This window comes from Cavia porcellus, unplaced genomic scaffold (genome assembly GCF_034190915.1).
Source record: "Cavia porcellus strain 051 isolate PalLab524CR breed Dunkin Hartley unplaced genomic scaffold, mCavPor4.1 scaffold_37, whole genome shotgun sequence".
NCBI lineage: Eukaryota > Metazoa > Chordata > Mammalia > Rodentia > Caviidae > Cavia > Cavia porcellus.
In genome coordinates this window covers 7,864,799-7,885,048 of record NW_026947520.1, presented here as the reverse complement: position 1 = coordinate 7,885,048, position 20,250 = coordinate 7,864,799, and the positions used below count along the sequence as shown (strand labels likewise).

Here is a 20,250-nt window from a genome sequence, read left to right as displayed (position 1 = left end):
ACTACTCGTTTAAAAAAAACTAAACTTGTGGATTTGTCCAGAACTCAGTATTTTATTCCAAAACTCTACAAACTGACCACCTCTTCGAGCTCCAGATGCCCACAATGCTTGTTAGTCAACTCAGCCAAGAGCTCTGCGTTGAAGACCACCTGACATCAAGAAATTGTTCCAGGAGAACATTAAAAAATAGACTTCATGGACATGGTAAAACTTAATTTACAGGGACACTGCTATCTCTTGGTATTAATAAACATTTTTACTGGCTGGATAGAGACTTTCCCTACTAAGTCTGAGTCAGCCTTAGTGGTAGTTAAAAGGCTATCGCATGAGATCATACCTTAATTTGGCCTCCCACTATCAATGGGGTCCGATAATGGCCTGGCTTTCATAGCCCGAGTCACCCAAAAGTTAGCCCAGGCATTAAAGATTAATTAAAACTCCACTGTGCCTATCAGCCACAAAGCTCAGCACAAATAAAGCGTATGAACCAAAGTCTCAAGGACATTTTAGCTAAGCTGTTTTCAAAAACTGGTGATAATTGGATGAGCCTTCTTCCCTTTGCACTGTTAAGAGCTAGATATACCCCATATGTTTCTAAAATTTCCCCCTTTAAAACCATGTTTGGGAGGCCCCCGCCATTGGTTCCAAGATTGTCAGAAGACAAATTAGCTAAAATTACTAATTGAGATCTTAAGTCCCTACAGACACTCCAACCTGTGTTGGCCTAGATCCACCAGCTGTTTAGACAAAAACACTTGGACCTGCCTTCAGAGACCAAGGCCTCAGGGACTCCAGTCTTGGTTCGATGTCACCACCATGACTCCCTCAAATCCTGCTGGGAAGAACCTTTCACCGTGATGCTCAGTACCCCCACTGCCATCAAGGTAACAGAAAAAACTGCGCGGATTCACTACACTCATGCAAAGCCACTGAAAACAGCGGACAACGAGGGACATACTCAGTGGACTACACAACAGACTGGTAACCCTTAAAGTTAAAAATTGACTAAAACATAGTTAGATTATGCTGGTTATAAACTGTTTTAGCTTGCTTGTTTTGATTTTAATAACATTGATGCCGACCTTACACGGCGGCTTTGGTCCCCCTGTAAGCAAAAATTATTATTAAAGATCTTTTGTTTTTAAAAAAGGGGGTCTCTGCGCTGCACTTAGAAAAAAATGTTGTTTTTACACTGATCATACTGAGATTGTAAAAGATACAATAAAAAAGTTAAGAAAAAAAAATCAGATCTCAAGAGCCCCCTTCAAGTAAAGCCAAAATGTTCTCTTTCCGGGAATCAATCCTGCCCTATATTCTCCCTTTATTGGGACCCCTGGCCAGATTCATTATAGCCCCTTGCCTCATTAACCGAGTAACCCAGTTTGTGAGGGCCCAGATTTCTCAAGTAAAAGTTATGGTGCTACGTCAACAATATGATCCCTTACCCATACAGGACCTTTAAGATAAAAAGTCATCGAAAAAAAAAAAGGGGGGAATGTGAGAGTTGACCCCCCTGCTATAACCCCCTCCCCGAGTTATAAAAAGCAGCAAAGAATGTTTCACTCCCTAACTCCCCAGAGCGGGGAATGAAAGGGTTAACTCCCTAGCTCCCCAGAGCGGGGAATAAAAGGGTTAACTCCCTAACTCCCCAGAGCGGGGAATAAAAGGGTTAACTCCCTAACTCCCCAGAGCTATCAGAGCAGAGCAGAAAGAAATGCCTAACTCCCCAGAGCTATCAGAGCAGAGAAAAAAAAAAAAAAAAAAAAAAAAGAAAGAATGCACCTGCAAGGTTGTTCTGTCTCAACGAGATAAGTAAGACAAGTAACTGTTCTGTTCTGGGCACATAGTGACTGGGCTAGGACCCCCAGTCTCCATGGTTACTCAACCCCAAACCCCTCCAATCAACTTCTGCCAAGTCCTATCCTGCTCAAAATTAACCAATGCAATCTGCTTCTGTAAACTCGCTTGCCTCCCGTTTGCGCCCTTAAAAACCCTACACAATTCCCCCTCGGGGCCCTCCGCACTTGTTTGCCTGGGGGACCCCATGCGCATGGAAATAAACTTTTTTTCCCTCACCAAGAGTTGAGTCCTTGGGGTCTCTTTCCCTGCGGCGTCGGCCCTAACAGTAGCTAGTCATAGGGTGCCACACAAATGGGGGTTGTGCATTCAAAACTCTTTGCATGAAGTCCTCCGGTACCTGCTTACTCTAGGCAACAAAAAGCCTCTCTTGACACAGGATGGTCTTTGTCACCATCCTCTCGTTCCCCTAATTCAAAACAGTCTGTTGAGCAATCCTGTCTGGAGATGCAGATGCCCAGAAAGTCTTTTTATGATACAGATCACTGTGCAGGTCACCTCATTTTGAAGCAGCGTCATCTAGCAGTGTCACTTGAAATCTCCAGGTATCCATCCTCCTGGACATCAGTGGCTGTCTTCTTATTGTATCCTGGGAAAATTTTGACTTCCCACTGGTATCTCTGCAACTAGCACCAGGGTGTCTGTCACCTCCAATTCAATCAGGTACAGACTGTAATGATGCCTGCTCTCATCTTCATACTATACATTGTCGTCATCATAATCCATGTGCACTACTTCAAAATCAGTCTTGACCCTCTGCTAGGAAAGTATGCCTACAACTCCTTTATGCTTTGTGTCCCTCAGGTTAGCTCCATTGATTGCCAGGATGGCATCCTCAACATGCAGGCCTCCACATCTGTGAGCAGGTTGCAAGGGTGGATCTCAGAAATGAGGACTGGAGCACCATGCTCTTTCGAATCTGTAATTGAAATGCTGAGGCCTTCGTGGTTTTCCTTAAGAAGAACTTTTCTAATGTGACCAAATTTCTGGCTTTTCTTTAAAGAATATTGACTGTAGCCCAGAAGGGCCTGCATGGGTTGTTTCAGGTTATTGATTCTCCTACAGGTTCCTTTGACAGTCTTGCGCCAGTACAAATGGATCTCAGCTTCCAACTGGTGCTGAAGCCTGTCATGTGTAGGGCCCTTCATACCTCATCCTAGGAACTGTATCTGCTGGACTATGCCAGCAACTTGTCCAGGTATGGGGCAGCCAACCTGATGCCTAACACCTTGGCCTGGAGGACAGTTTTGTGTCTACACAGAGCCTCATTCTCTTTTCACAACAGTTTCACTTCAGCTTCAAGCTGGGCCTCTTTCACTTCCTCTTTATTGTTTGCTTCAAGCCGTCTTTCCAATTTCACCTTGATGGTACTGAACTTAACATTGGGTCCAGTTTTTGCATGAAGCTGCAACTTGGATGGAGTGCAACTGCAAGAACTGGTCATTCGCCTTTTTTTCTAGCACGATCTTCTCTGCCTGGGTCTCTGTCAGTTCAGGTCTTAGGCCCACCAATTGCATCTCTAGCTTGTGGTTGATCTGCTACATGGTCTGTGCTTTGTGGCATAGCTATGTGAAGCAGGATCTCAGGCTCATCATCTTCTGTCTCCTTGCAAAGATGATGTCTGCCTGGTCTGGGTTGATCTTGCCCAGCAGTAGGTCCATGTCCACAAATGCCTGGTTGAACACCTTCTCCAGCACCATCAGCCACTGAAACATCAATACCCCACCCAGGGAGATGGACACATTGCCCCCTACCACTGCACCATCCTCTCCAGTGGTTTCTGACAGGGGCAACTTGCCAATATGGTGACAACTCTGCCACTCAGATGGTGCTGACACTGCCTCTGCCTGCCCACACATCTGAGACTGCTATAGGCTTGCAGGGCTCCACATGCCATCCAAATCTGCTTCCCTAGTCCACTTTTTAAACATTCAAATATATTTATTAGTTAACACTAAAATTAATATCTCAGTGATCAGTAGTAGGATTTCCAAGCACCATTATGAGGCCATCCTGAGAAAAGAAATTGGTGCCTTGCTAGTCAATGACTGAGTTGCAGTTAGGTACTCAATTAGAGCAGTGCAGAATATTAAGAGGCAACTAGCTAAGGAAGAGTTTAATGTGGCATGGAGAGAGTCACCACAACAATGTCTGTGCTGACTCTCTGAGGACAAATGGTGGGATTTGAGCTTAAATGTACTCTGATGGGGAGAAGGTATTGGCCAGCTGGCATAGATTGCTCAGTATGATGAGGCTAAAGGGAAAAGGGTCATTTTTGGAACTTGCGGGCTTTGGAAAGGGTGGTGGGGAAGAAGAAACCATAAGCATTTTTGGGAAGAAGGAGCTAGGCACTGTTATGACTCAGCATTGCACTGTCGTCATGATGAGTGTGCAAGTATTAGGCGGGGGATCTATCAGGCAAGGAGAAGGTAATAATAGTAGCTCTGTCAACCAGTATGAGAGACTGAACCTTCTATCAGAGCAAGTTAGGCACCTAGCCTTATTCTCCTCTGACAGTTGCAGGGTTTGTTGCTTCTGTTTATCTTTATAAATTGGAAAATATCAATAGATTTGGCATTCTGCACCAAAACTGAATTGTTTTTCCATACCAGGTTACATATGAATACTTATAATTAACTTATTTAAAAGTATGAATATCAGGATGAAGTTTATATGTAACAGGACTACACAGTCAACTAAACCAATATTATTTTCCCTGCCTCTCTGGCAAGGGACTTAATTCAATCTAAAGTTAAAAAAAAGAAATTGGAGAGGACTAACTGGTACCAAGAGTCTAAGGGGAACTTGCTGCCTGTCTCTGATCTCTGTTCCTTGGTCATTACAGTGCAATCAATTCTTTCCAGTTCAGATGTAACACTGGGATCATCAATTCTCCCAAGATGATCATTACAAAGTTTCTCAACAGCACCTTGTCACAGAAGTTAGATAACCCTCCCAGAAATAGGGTTGCTCACAATCCTCTGACACTTGTCCTTGGCCATATGCTCAGTGGGTGGAATGCTTGGCTCTTTTTCCCCTGGATTCTGCCAGTAGATTTGGCAGGCAAAACTCCATGCTAATGGTCAACATCCTGGTCATGGCCAATGGCTGCTTCATGGGCTTCTGATGATTCTGGGATGCTTGAGTACAGGCATCTTGTGAGCTCTGCACAGGGTCTATGCCCATGTACATTGGGGAGGTGTCTTCTACACCCTGTAGGGCAACTTTAGCACCCTCCACCAGCTGGGCATCATCATCATCAGGATTCTGATGCTTCAGATCTTTGGCCTGCAATTAACATTGTGGACTGAAGAGTACTGGCCTCTCCTACTAGCCTTCACCATCATCCCAGCCTTCTTAGGAAGTGTAGTGCTCCTTTTCTGCCTGAAAGTCCTAGATTCTTCCTGATTAACAGAAAGGAGGAGAAGGTGTTATGAAGATTTTGCAGTGATTATGCGGCTCCCACGATGTGTCCTAGAACATCCCGGAGATGAAGAATGAGAAATGAGATAGGAGGAGGAAGTCACCTTGCAGGAGCTCTTCAGATCCCAGAGATACCAGCAGGCCATCATCAATGTCACCATGCTGTAGGTCTCCCAGCAGCTCTTTGGGAATCAATGCTGCGTTCTATTATTCAACAAGAATCTTCAACAATGCAGGCATCCAGGGGCCAATCTATGCTAACATTGGAGCAGGGATGGTAAACACCATCTTAACTGTGTTTCTGGTGTACAGAGTGGTAAGGGGGAACCTGCATATGATCAGCTTCAGCAGCTTGGCTGTTTGTTCCATCACCATGACAATCTCTCTGTTACTGAAGGACACACACAGTTTCATGAGCTACATCTGCATCATGGCAGTCTTGACATACATGGCCTTCCATGAGGTCAGACTAGGACCCATCTTCTGGTTCACTGTGGCCACCCTCTTCAGCCACGGATCCCTGTCTGGTAGCCATGTCCATGACTGGTTATTCTAACTGGACCACCAACTTTGTAGTTGGACTGCTTTACCCTTTGGCTGAAGACTCTGAATCCCTACATTTTTATCACCTTCACCATCTTCCTTATTATCTGCCTGCTGTTCACCTTCTTCAAAGTTCCAGAGACCCAAGGCAGAACGTTTGAAGACATAACCTGGGTCTATGAAGAGTTTGCTAGTGAGGCGCAAGGGCCTGGAAAGAGCACAGCTTTGGAACTGAGCAGCCTAAAGGCTGACTAGGAGTGAGCCATGGATGTCTAGGACATCTACACAGATAGTGATCTCCCACCTGGGGGAGTCCTCACCTGAGGAACCCAAGGCTGACTGTGCCAGTGCTGCTGTCCATGCCTGTGTTACCCTCCACAAACCCTCGGCTTGGCAGTGCCTGGGCTTCTTGAGAACTTCACTTTTTGGACCTTATCCTGTGAGAGCTAGGTGGCAACAGTTCACTCCAGGCTACACATCCTCTCTTCTGCACTGAGTTCAGTTCTTCTTTGGCTCAAGGGAGAGATCTGTGGATTGCTCCTCATCTTACAGCTGTTGCAGCAAACTCCACTTGGGTTGTACTCATTTTATTTTCTGGTTTTATGCATAAATATCTATTTTTAAGTGAAAAATTTACCAAATAGTGAAGATGTAAGGAAATAGAGGTGAGAGAAATGTGTTTTAAGAAAGGTTATTTGGGCAAAGCAGATTTGATAGTGTGGTTAAGGTGCAAGAAGGTGTAGTATTACTTGATATCTGAGGTTGTTACTAAGATGGGCAGTGTAATTAAAGTGGGCTTATGGATTTTGATTTCAGATGGAGTCTAGAGAAGGGAGATTGTGGAAAGCTATCTCATCCCCCATCATAGACTCACTTGTGTAGACCTCACATCACACCCTAATGGGAGAGCCCTCCTGTGAGAACCAAAAATATTGGCTTTCAGTAGAGATTTGGTGTTCCTCCATTTTAAGATATTTTGTTTTTTATTTTAACGTGTAGCTTTAATGGAGTTCAGAGGAGGACCCTCATCAGTAATTCTGAATTTGTAACCTCATCTCTGGGAAAGGATTTTTCCTGACCCACCACTCTGTGCTATAAATGTGCTGTCACTGTAGTGTCATAGCTTGCTTGTCCACATCTGCTACCACATCAGAGTACTGTTGTACTATGTTACTGTGATGCTATTAGGTGACCTTAGGGACCTGAATCTTCTTTTGGATATATTGGAGACAATAGGGGTAAATAACAGTGGAGACCAGAAGTGTGTGTGCACCATCACTTTGCTTGTATGAAAGTATTTCACAGCTCACTTACTTCCTGTGTTGCTGTTGTCTTCTTTTGGATAGAATTTATTAAATCCTGTCCCTGTTTGTAGACACAATAGTGCCTCTGCTAGGTGGCATTTACTCCCAGAAATTCTGAGTTAGGCTTATCTATTGTCTTTCCCTGCAGGAGGGAGCAGGACAGCCACTTTCCTGCATCCTGAGGCCAAGCAAGAAGAGGAGTAAAGAGAAGAAAGCCTGAGGTCAGCTGGGTGACTCTGAGGTGTTTTAAGGAGAGGATGTGGTAAACTTTCAGGGAACAAGAGCAAATGAAGACTTGCTTCTAATTGGAGTGGTTCAGAAACTGAGCGGGGGCATGGCTGCTATCTCAAGCCACCACATTTCCACAGTCATCTCAGTTCCCTGCTCTCTTCTCTCCCTCTCCCATGCACACGTTATTCCATCCCCCCCCCCCTGGTACTTACACATTTCAGACCTTTGAGTAGACAGTGGTGTTCCAATTCTTGGTTCACTACATTTCCTTCCTTAATGTGATTCCATCCTGAATATCCTACAATGTGAAATCCAGGAACAGAACAAATGCTACTGTCCAAATGCACAAAGCTGTCTCCACATTCGTGATGATGCCCATAGAAAAGGAAAGTGTGATACATAGACAAGAAAAAATATTCCCACATAATTCTGCCTAATCAGAAAGGCTATCCAGGAGTATGTGAAGACTGTGCTTTTCTATGAAGGTACCTGTGCATAATTGTTTCCTTTAATAAATGTCAGTTTTTCTCCACTGTTTTGTGAGGTTTATCAAATGACAACTGTCAGATATGAAAGGAAATTAGATATCCTTGGATTTTAAGTATCCAAAGACCCCAAAATTTGCTTTGGTCTGAAAAGATAAATTGTGTCTCTGTTGAGATCTGGGTAAATTCCTTTTCTAGCCTAATGTTTTCTATCACTTTTCACAGAAAGAGAAACCTATGGAAAACAACAATAAATAATCTATTTACTGATTGGTGTAATCTAAGTCAATCAGGGTGTTAACTTTTATTCCTGGATTAAGGAATAGTCAGGGGCTAAGGGGCACAAAGTGAGTACATGTAATGATTTAACTAATGCTAGCTTCCTCAAGTACATAGCGTACACTAAGTTGGTGGTAAATACACAGCCATCAGTTATGCAGGTGTCCTTTATCATCCCTAGTTACATAAAATAGTTTGTGTTTAGATGTCCCACAAGTGTTTCAAGTAGTCATGGTGAGGCAGTGTTTTTGGAGATGACTGAATCTAGAGTTCATGATTGTTTCATTGTCTGGTGCTGGGATTAGGGGTGTGAGCACTACACTTACCCTAGGGTGAGTACTCTACATATTGTCTTTCTTTTGCTGCCTTCCACCACCATGAACAGTTGGCCCTCTGCCACATTACCCTGCCTTGCAGCCAACTGATTAAGGACTGAAATCTCTATAAGTTGTGAGCTAAACAAACGTTAGTTGATCTTTGGGTATTTTGACCCAGCAATGAGACAAAAGATATCAAGCCACTCTCTCTATAGTAGCATCTGCACCTTTAGCTAAATTTGTGCTTTCATAATCAAGTGGATTCTCTGTTTACTTAAGTATAGAAAGAATCATGAAACACAACTATATTAAGCAAAAGCTCCAATAAAAACTATTTATAGCAAAAACAATTATGGAAAACTTAGTAGGTTTTCCTCAATTTACAATTGAATTATTGTCTTGTGATTAGGCCATTAATTGAATTTTTCACTAAAACAAGTGTGTACAGTACATATTTCTATGTTCTGAACAAAGAAACTGTCAAAGGAAACCCCAACTTAATGACTTTGCTTTTATTTATATAACTGTGACATCAAGAACTGTAATATATAGTATTTTTGATTTTTCAAAAATTTATTTTAGAACAATAAATCAAAACAAAAACAAGAACAAAACAATGAGAATATGGGATTTCAAAATAAGACAGAAAGAAATCCCTCATAGTTGCTATATTGCATATTGCTATCTGCTAAATAGATGCTCAGACTACTGGATTTTGGCCTACAAAGTCATTCAAACATTATGAGCATTAAATTCATTTTCTAAATTCAGTTGGCATCATATTAATCTGTGTTCCTTCCAATCAGTCAGTTGATTATGGGGTGGGGCTAATGAGGGACACTCTTCTTGCCTACCAGCCCATGCATCAGCTGGCTTATGGAAGGGAACAGGTTGATTTATTGGTTATCCTCCTGGCCCACACCTGCCCCTGGCTCACACAAGGGCATGGTTTGACTCCAGGTTTCTCCTTCTGGTCCAAAACTGGTGCTGTTTCATGGGAGGTGCAGATTAGCTTCTTAGTTCTCCTCCTGGCCCATGATTTTTACTGGATTACAAGTAGGGGTGGGATGGCTAATTTTCCCCTCTCAGCCAATATGGTTGCTGCTAGTTCAGGAGGACATGAATTGGCTTCTTAGTTCTCCTCTCAGCTCATGGTGCCACTAGCTCACAGGATGGCATGAGTTGGCTTATTGGTTCTCTTCTTAGCCCACAACTCTCCAGAAATGTAATGTAAAACAACATTACTATACAACACTATTGTACTGTAGTACAATAAGCAAAAATTACCATACTGCATAAATGATAAATTATGTAAAGAATACACTGAAGTTCTATAAAGAAGGTATACTGAACTGTATTTTTTAAAAATAGAGTCATAAATCTAAGTGGCAGGTCATAAGTCTGAATGCCATGCCTCAGTCATAGGTCTGAATTATTATTAAATGACTAGATCATTAAGGATTATCTGTGGTGGACACTATAGTTGGTAGATGTTTGAAGAGAAATCGGTTACTTAGGTATTCTCCAGGGAATTCCCAATGATACTTATTAATTTAAAAGTAGAAAATACAACCTGATCTTCCAGTGAACCAGTGGCAATCATGTACCAGGAAGAGAACCAGGAAGTCAACCCACCCTTCCTGTGAGCCAGTCAATGTGTGGGCTGACACAACAACAGTTGCCTCACCAAGGCAACCAACCAATTCAGAGGAAAACACGCTGGGATAACAGTAACAGAGGTACAAAAGCAATTTTTTTTGTCTTTTTCATTTTTATCGGTACCGGGGATCGAACTCACGACCGCCTGCTTGCAAGGCAGGTGCTTATGCCGCTGAGCTAAACCCCAGCCCCTACAAAAGCAATTTAATGGTTGCATTGGTTGATTGTCTTTGCAGGCTAGAGGCTGGTAGTATGGGCATCTGTTTAGAGGATAACAATATGCAATAGAAACTATGGGGATTTATTTCTGTTTTGTTTTTGAAATTCAATATTGTTCTCACTATTTTGTTCCATTTGATTATTTTGTTTTATTCCCTTAAAAAAGGAGAAAATAGTAACTGTATTGCAGTTAACTCCATTAAATACCACCAATAAATAATATTTCAATAATGATAGCATCAGAAATAGAATGCAATGAGATTGTGTATGTCTTCATACAGGATGTGAGGGAGGACATTTTATCTCTGGGTTGTCCTTGGCAAAGTGTATAACCTGTTGTGATAAGAGGAAACTGGGTAACTAAAGGAGACACTCTATTAAAGGTAAATAAAGACCAAGAAAAGTTAGACTGGAGGAGGCTGAGCAGCAAGGCAAGTAAAGATAATGTATTTGATTATGGGATACAAAAGAATCATTGATGATCAAAGAGATTACATTCAAATGAATCTGTCCATGTAGTGGTATTGTATAAACATCATTTCTTTAATTGTTTTGTCATAAGTACAGTTAGAAGCCAGGCGTATGGTTTACAGGAAATTTAGACTAGTTTTGCAAGATTTGCCTAAAAATTATTTCAAATTACAATAAAACTAATATGTACAGTTTAAGATTAAACTGATATGTAAAGTTTTTTGTGTAGGCACTATAATTGGATACCTGGACATATTTTTGACCCTGGTGATAATCTGTACCTTTTAATTGATTAGTAACATGACTTTAATATGCTGATTGAGGTGAAGTTTGACTTCAGTCTATCATGAAACTAGCTTTTAGTACACTCAGGTCTGTTAGTTTTTCCTGTTGTCTTCTACTTTAATTAATAGTTTAATAGTTGTATAAAACTATACATAAATATTAAACTATAGATTAATAGTTGTATTCACTGGCACTTTTTGCCCATAGTATTCATGCAAGGGTGGGCCAAATCAAGCCAGGTTTTTGAAATACAATTTTAATGGAATTTCTTGTGCGTTTTCAGATTGCCACTTGTGCTTTCATGTTTCAGTGGCAGAGCTGAAGTGGAGCAGTTTGAAAGGTAGTTTTAGTCTGGAAAGCTGGATAAATCTGTCTGATATTTCATGGAATATACTCACCAATTTCTGTCCAAAGCTACACAAACCTCTCTGTTTAATGCCCCAAAGCTTTCCTATTTATTCCCAGTATTCTGCCCTAGTCACAAATTTCTGTCTCTGTGGTGAGAGGGGTGCTGCCTATCAATGTCAGAGCCAGATGATGTAAAGAACAGAAACATTGTGCTTGCAGTGGCTCTGAGGAGTGGACCCCTCTGTGTTGCCTCATTGGCTCTCAGTCACAACCTTGGCTTCCACTGCTTGATCACTGTCCATTTACCAGAACCTTAAAGGCTGTGTGTGGCATCTTGAGTGTCCTCCCATTGGGTGGATATGACTCATTTTGGAAGGAAGAAAACAGGTTCAGAGGGGCCAGGTAGCTAGCCTGAGTCCTGTGACTCTCTCGTCAGTGAAAGTGTCAGGACCAGGTCTGCACCAAGGCCTTCTGGGTCTCCATTCCCATGCTTTGGAAGCTCCAGATTCCTCTCCAGGGTGTTTCTATGTGTGTCCATTGGTTCTGGGCAGCAGAATTACCAGAGTCTCCTAGCCAATACCACCAGGCCTGCATCATCTGACAATGCCAGCATGTGTCTCTAAAGAAAAAAGTCATTAGGTATTTCTACATATGGTTTGATTTATTTCACTTATGAGTGTGGTCTCAAGCTGTGACCACTTATTTATAAATATCTCAATATGATCATTCCTTATAGCTGAGTAATACTCCATTGTATAAAAATACCACAACTTTTTTATCCATTCCTCAGTTGATGGACACTTAGGTTGTTTCCAATATCTGGCTATTACAAATCGTGCTGCTATAAACATGGGTGTACATATGTCACTGTGGTATGATGCTTTCAGTTTTTCTGGGAATATGCCTAGAAGTGGAATAGCTGGAACAAATGGTACTTCCATCCCCAGCTTTTTGAGAACTCTTGAGACTGACTTCAACAGAATCAGTAACTGGGATCATGTCTTATTAAAAATTTTCTGCATGTCAAATGAAATCTTCAGCATAGTTAAAAGAAAACCCACAAACTGGGAAAACAATCTTAGTGAACTGTCTCTCAGACAAATAACTTCTGTCTAAAACATATAAAGAATTAAAAAAAAATCAGACCACCATAATTCAAAGATCCAATCCAAAAATGGGCAACTGAGATGAATACACAATTCTCAGATAAAGAAAAACAAATGGCAAATAAATACATGAAAAAAAGTTCATCATCATTACTCATTAGAGAAACACAAACTAAAACTACACTGAGGTTCTATCTCACTCCAGGAAGAATGACCAGGATCAAGAAAACCACCTAGGACAAATGCTGGAGAGGCTGTGGGGAAAGCGGAACTCTCCTGCACTGTTGGTGGGAGTGTATACTGGTGCAACCATTTTTAATTAAGGGTAAAAATAAATTTAAAAAAGCAGGATACATTATAGTACCCACTTTGATTTCCAATTAACCTGATTTGAAGCCCTGTATTTCTCTCACCATCTTGTATTGACTGACTTTATTCTACTTTGTTTTGCTTGATAGTATCAAGTTTGAGGGTATAGGCAAGTTTGAGGGTCGTATTGAAGACAATACGATTCACTATCATGCCAATTCTGGTTTGACTGTTATCTCCTTTTGAAGTCCTGTAACATCTCCAATGTTTCAGTTTTGTTCTGTACTATTTTGTTCAATTTTATTATAACTGATGATGTAGACAATTCTTTTTTAGATACCAATATTTATTATGGTAACCACTGTTGATAACCTTGCCTGACCTGCTCAGGCCAACCTACCTCAAATCATGCCCTCGCTGCCTGGTAGCTGCTGAGCCACATTCACCAAATCATAAATAAACTTTTGCTTCCAAAAGGGGGTTGTGGTTCCCTGCCAAGAACAAGGCTTGAGAGAACACAAGGATAAAGTTTATCCAAACCATGAGGTTTGGCAAAGCACAGGGAGCAGTGACAGCTTTCATTATCAGAGCTAATAATGATATGAATCTCTGGGTCCAGTTGTGCTGAGTGGGGTCACCTAGAGTGGTCTCTAGGCCTTGGATTGGCCTAGGACTGTGATGTCCAGATTCCTGGAGGTCGCCATAAAAAGTGACACCTGTAGGAAAAAGTTTCACATGCTCATTTGAATCCCCTCAGCCTTACAGCTGACTTCTACCTTCATGCTTTTCTCTAACACATTTACTCTGGATTTCTGTACCTAAGTACATTATTACATTATTCTTCTGAAAATTATTTCTAACCATCCTACTTATCTGTTCTGTGTCCATGAACTTTTATCTAATTATCAGTTAAACATTGTTCAAATCTTCCAGTGAGGTGAAAAACATTAGAATTACACTAGAAGCATCACCTCAGATAAAGTGAATAGAGTAGTTGTGTCTGGGTCTCAGATTTGGAGAAATCTTGTCCCCTGACAGATGATATGACTCCATTCAGGGGGAAGGAAGTGACATGATGTGTATTGACATGTATTCCTTCTGCTGACTTTGTAAAGAAATGTAGAGAAACCCCTCCCTACCCTCTCCTACTCATGGCTTATTTTGAGGCTTCTTTTCCTCCTCATGGCTGCTGATGTCTCTTGTACTCTCATTCTTTCTGGATAATACATTAGTGGACTGTCAAGATGATACAGGATTATAAACTGTGTCATCAATTGGAAATTAAAACTGAAAAAAACAGTGTGACCTCACAGAAATAAATTTGAATTGAGAAGGAAGAAAAATGAGGAAGGGATTTACTTATTTATTTATTTATTTATTTTATATATTTTTTATTTTCAGAGGTATTTACACTACTCAGAGTGCAAAGAACAACAGGCTGTACAGCATAGCTCCTAGCTGACTGGAAGACCTCAGGATGGCACAGGCAACTACATTCAAAGACCTAGAGATGCCTGGGTATGTTATTTGCCATAAATCCTCTTTGTGTTCAGATTGTTCTTTGAAACTTCTGAAGGAAAACCTAGAATTTAGCATTATGACAGGGGTGACTCATTTGAAGGAAGAACTTACTAGCAAGGGACTTTTATTTTCAGTGTTTAGTAGTTACCTGGCTACATGGAACTCCTTCTCACATCTTCTTTTTGGTGTGAGAAAGAGTAAAGACACAGTGAATTCAGATATCTGCCTTCTGTCCTGTGTCCTGCATGCAACTGTATTTATGGATTGAATAGTGAGAGATTTTCACTACACCCTAAGTCACTGGTTGGAACCTAGAATTTTCTCTTATCTTTGGGAGTTTTCTCCTCACTCGTGACAAAGATCAGGAAAAGACATTTTCTATCCCTTTGTCAGAATTTAAGTTTTGCCTCTTCTTTATGCCTGATCTAAATACTTCAGGGAAATATCAAATGTCTTAAATGTCATATTATCTGCAAAGCAAAGCAACTACTTTCAAAGATTCTCACACAAAGCATTTGACTCACATATTTGTTAAGAAAGATTTTAACACCTAGTTTCACTGCTGAAAACAAAATCATATAATTTTTATGTGTTTGTCCAGTAATTTCCTCTGCCCAAAAACTAGAGGAACCCTGAGAGAAGAAAGAGTGAGATTCATCCATTGATTTGTGCCAGAGAGAAGAAGCACAAGTGGGAAGGACACAATCTTTCAACATGTAGTGCAAGCAAACTTACTTATCTGACTCAGGAGAATTTTATTGATTTTACTACTAGGACTAGAGCATAGAGAAACACAGGGAGACATAGGGAAATGGGAGAGAGACAGACAAAGACAGAGACAGACAGAGAGAGGGTTGATAATCACAATTCAAGGTTATTCATTTTGCAACTATACTTCACATGATGTTGTGGAACACAGCTGAAATATTTGATAAAGAGATATGAGAAATTTTCTGGTATTTTTATATAATGGAAGTGAGTTTTATTCTACATTTTTGGAATTTTTGATTCTGAAATTACAAAATACCTATTGAACATTTAGTCTCAGAAGTGGGCCAGAGTATTTTGAGGGAGGAGACAGATGGATGGGAAGAAAAGCTACAGAACTCTGGTTCATTTGGGGCAGCAAAGCCAGGGACAAGAAGTAAAAGACAATGTCTAAATATTCTCTGCATGTTTTTAAAATTTTATTTAATGAAAAAAAAGAAAAAGGATAAAAATAATACATACTTTCAATAAAACAGTGAGAAACCACTAGTCAATAAATTATATATCATCATCTTAGAAATAGTTATTCCTGTTACAAAAGTAAAGCATACAAAGTGAACATTTAAACAACAAGACTGCAAACAGTTCTGGTCAACTGTCCAACAAAAGCTTAGTCAGAATGGATATCAATACTACACACTTAAACACATACAGTTATATACCTATGAGCACTTTCTTTTCCTCTCTTGCATAACTGAATTTTATCTGTGGGCCAAAACATCTATCTTCTGAAAAGGTAAAAAAATCCTATGGGTAGAATAATACATTAAAGTTATTCTTTATAAAACTTTATATAACTTATAAAACTTTATAAAATTTTAACTCACATTTTTCTTCTCTCATGTTAAAATTTTTATTTTATTTTTATCTTTTAATAACCTAACTTTAGGTCCTCAAATGTTGTGAGTAAATCTGATGATTACAGTGATTCAAATATTAAGGTTGAACTAATCACTGGTTTCAGTTCATTTGATTTCTGGACTTACTACACTACATTCACTTCTAGCTGAAAACACAAGCTGTTAAAGGACTGATGTTCAGAATAAAACCAAATATGACAAAACAAAGCAGTCAGTTAAAACACAGAAAGGACATAGTACATGATGCAAAAAAAGAATACAAGTTAATCAACAATGGTTACCATAATGCCTCTTGCTACCTTAAAAAGAATTGCCTGTAAAATTAGGTATAATAAAATTGAACAAGGGCTGGGGATTTAGCTCAGCGGCGTAAGCATCTACCTTGCAAGCTGGCAGTCGTGAGTTTAATCCCTGCTACCGTACCAATAAAATGAAAAAGACAAAAAAATTTGAGCAAAGCAGTACAGAAGAAGACCAATAAAAAATAAACATTGGAGACACTACAGGACTTCAAAAGAAGATAATAGTCAAACCAGAATGGGCATCATAGTGAATCTTATTCCCTTCAAATTCGTTGCCTATACCCTCAAACTTGATACTATCACACAGAACAGAACAGAGTAAAATCAGTCAAAACAAGATAGTAGGAACAATACAGGGCTTCAAATCAAGCTAATAGGAAATCAAAATTTACTACAATATATCTGCTAATTTGTTTGATTTTCCCTTAATTAAAAATAATAAGAAGAAAATAAGTATTTTTTAAAAAGGGCGAGATTTATATAAAAGAGGACATAACAACATAACAATACAGGACAAAGCATAACAATTTCAGCAACATAGTGCTTCACCAAAAGATAACCCGACTTAATAGTAGTTACCATAGTGTCTCTTTCCTTGAAATATTTGAGTATAACTTCATATGTTATGGAATCAAACATATCAAGCCAGTGTCAAAACACTGAAGAAGATGAACGTATTACAAGGTATTTAGTACCAGCTAATGGAAAAAGAACAATGGTTTTTATATTATCTCTTTGCCTATAAAATGTTTTGTTTATATTATCACATATAATAAAATCCAGTAAGATACAACATGATAAAACCAATAAAGATGGGAGAACAACAGTTGGTGGTAACCATTGTTGATTACCTTGTATTATGTTTTTACAACATGTATTATGTCCATCTTTTGTTTTGACTGAGTGCTTTGTTTTGTCATATTTGGTTTTATGCTTATCCAAAAAAAGTAATAAGAACTATGGGGGTAATAAAGCCCAAAATGTGTAAATATTGTAAAAAGGAAACAAAAAAAAAGTGCTCTAAAGGATACAACTGCAAGTCTGCTCAAGTGTGTTAAGATAGATGACCATATTATTAATTTTTTTTGGATCATTGAACACAACTATTTGTGGTCTCCCTGTTTGAATGTCCACCTTGTATGCTTTAATCCTATAACTTGAACAACTATTACTAAGATGAAAATATGTAATCTATTAACTAGTGATTTCTTACTGTTTTTTTTGAAATTCTGTATTTCTCGTACCCTTATACTGTTTTGTTTTTTTCGCCTTTAAATAAAATTTAAAAAAGAACTGATGTTCAAATTACAAAATAAAAAAAGATGACATGTTTTACAATAAACACAGAGAACTTTTGCTATAGCCAAGGAAAGTATCTCTCAACAAAGCAAAGTCATTCCTATACAATAAAATATAGAAATTAAAAAAATTCCCTTCAAGACACACTGTGATACTTATTTACAGAATCATTCCTTAATATTTCTTTACTAATAAGTATTAATATTTATTTTTCACTATTGGTCACTAACCATTTATTTTTATCATCCCTTGCTAATTGTGGATCAATTTTACAATTATGTTCATGATGCTTTCAGTAAGTGAATTGCAAAACAATAGAATTATTCATCATATAATTAAGAAAGAAATGTACTACTCATAAATTTAAAGCTTATTTTTTTCCTTGCACAGACAAGGTGGATTCTGGATATATTTGTGTAATTGTTCATGAGCAGAAAAGTGCTGACAGTTGGGTTACCTCTAGTGACTACAGCAGCAGCATTCAAGAGGATCTTGTTAGGGTTGCTATACAATGTGAAAAATGCTTGGGAATTGGAGGCAAGGGTATAAAAGTAGACAAAAGTGCTGATGAAAAGAATGATAGTTTTGGTGGCCCTGGATTCAGCAGAGTATCTATGTGCAATGTTTTTCTTGTGAACATGCTGCATTCCTGCTTGTGCCTGTAAAATGGTGCTGCTGGTCCACAGCATGAGACCCACACACAGTGCATCAGGGAGGGATAGCAGAAGTGCACTCAGGATTGTCCCAGATTGCTTTTGGCAAACAAAAGGGCAGTATCCAAACTCTTTTCTGTATGTGATGTTTTTGTGATACAACTTGTCAATAACATACATGAGAACAATTATGTTAACAGCATGTGAAGAATCCAACAGAGGGTACTGAAGATGCATAAATGGTTGGGAGATGTTAGCTTAAGCTTTGTCCACCTGGAATTCCCAGGGCTGATCTTTATCACCTGGAAAAAACTCAAGAGGCAGGTGCTGCCAATAGACACACCACTGCCTACTTTGTGAACATAGAAAATAAGTTTGCATCCAATGTCACTGAGAAAATCTTTCAAGCCAAATGCTGCCATGGTTTCAGGATCCCCTCTAAACAGAATGGTCAAGGAGTTGGATACAGTTAGGTGCTTGAGAATGAGATCAGTGGACGTTAACTTGCACTTAGTGAAATGAAGACAGGAAGCCTAGTAAAGAAGAGAGAAATTCCTCAGTATTCCAATGAGCACCTGAGAGAAATAAACCAATGCCATTGCCAAATTTCTGGATGCCACTGAGCCAGACACAATGTGTGATATTTGTCTTTACATTCAGTGATTCATGAAATGAAATGTGCAGAATGCCCTATATTTATGTATATGAAGGGAAGTCTAATTTTCTATCCATCAATTTTGTTCATTTAAGAAGTTTCCAGCACTAATGTTATGAACTGAACATGAGTAATAGTACAAAAATCCATGGCTTATTATTTATTCTGACAGTTACTAAGTCAGTAACGGTGATAATCTTCACTGTGTAGATGAGCATGTTTTCTGACATGGAGAGTTCAGTGAAATGGCTAGTTCCCACCTGAGTTAGGTGCACATTTGCATCTGAAATTTAGCTGTAGTAAATTATCTTTAACCTCACTGTCAGTACTAGATCCTGACACAGACTTTTTAGTAGTTCCAAAAGCTCAGTTTTTCAAGTCTCTTATTGTGTGTATCTGTGGGTTATTTTCTAATATTTAGTTTGAAAAATTGTTCATGTCACTCTAAATGTTTATCATATGAATTATTAATTATAAAAATATCAAATCTTAATTTAAAATTGTCAGAACAGACTCTAATTTGATGCTACACTTACCTGCAGCTTGAATTCCTACACTTACATGACAACAGAAATGTCCATTTTGCCTTGTCAGAAAAAAATGTTGAATTACAATTATCTAATCATACTATGCTATTTCCCATACCTAGAGCTCTTAAATACAATGCATGATAGTGTGTTCAAAGAAGGAACCAATTTAACATGAAATTTTATGGATGCAATTGCTATAATTACATATCTGAATTAATAAAGTGAAAAAAAGGATTTGAGAGAAATACTAAGATACAAAATATTTGCACAATGGAAGGTCTAAAGTGATAAAAGTGTGTTGTATGACAAAGCATACTATACTTATATTAACTAATTAATTTTAACATGACAGATGTCTGAAGTCTGTGTGTGCTGCTTGACAAATAGTTAATGAAGAAAGAACACTCAAACATCATAAGCCAGATATTTGTAGCAAAGAGACACTTACTGTTTCCAATCTACACCTGCAGCCTCCTCCATATGGAGCAGAGGAATGAAGTGAGAGGAATCATTTCTACTTCTGCTGCAGAGATTCAGATGTAACATTTTCATTCTGACTACAGAAGTGCTGATTATAAACTCAGACATTTTGTGTGCAAATACATAACAGCCTTGAGAATTGATTCTCTGAGTCCAATCAGCACATTGGTTTTTCAAGTTACAATTCTTAAATCCAAGTCCCATTATCCTTTGTGTTTCACATCATCAGGTGGTGCCACTGTGCATTCCCCCACACTCCATTAGGGAAAATTAGTCAAAGAGTTGTGGAAGAATATGAGACTCATCTCCATTTCTTGGGTCATCTCGTACTTCAGATCTTCTGCTT

At 39.1% G+C, this 20,250-nt stretch overlaps 3 pseudogenes; 1 reads left to right on the top strand and 2 right to left on the bottom strand.

Annotated features, from left to right (window-relative positions):
- Nucleotides 1–2,266: 2,266 nt before the first annotated feature.
- Nucleotides 2,267–3,716, bottom strand: LOC100734573 (Golgi-associated PDZ and coiled-coil motif-containing protein-like; annotated as a pseudogene).
- Nucleotides 3,717–4,105: 389 nt separating this feature from the next.
- On the top strand, nt 4,106–6,078 carry LOC100734851 (solute carrier family 2, facilitated glucose transporter member 3-like; annotated as a pseudogene).
- Nucleotides 6,079–17,921: 11,843 nt separating this feature from the next.
- Cavporv1r-ps751 (vomeronasal 1 receptor cavPorV1R-ps751 pseudogene) lies at nt 17,922–18,838 on the bottom strand (annotated as a pseudogene).
- Nucleotides 18,839–20,250: the final 1,412 nt, after the last annotated feature.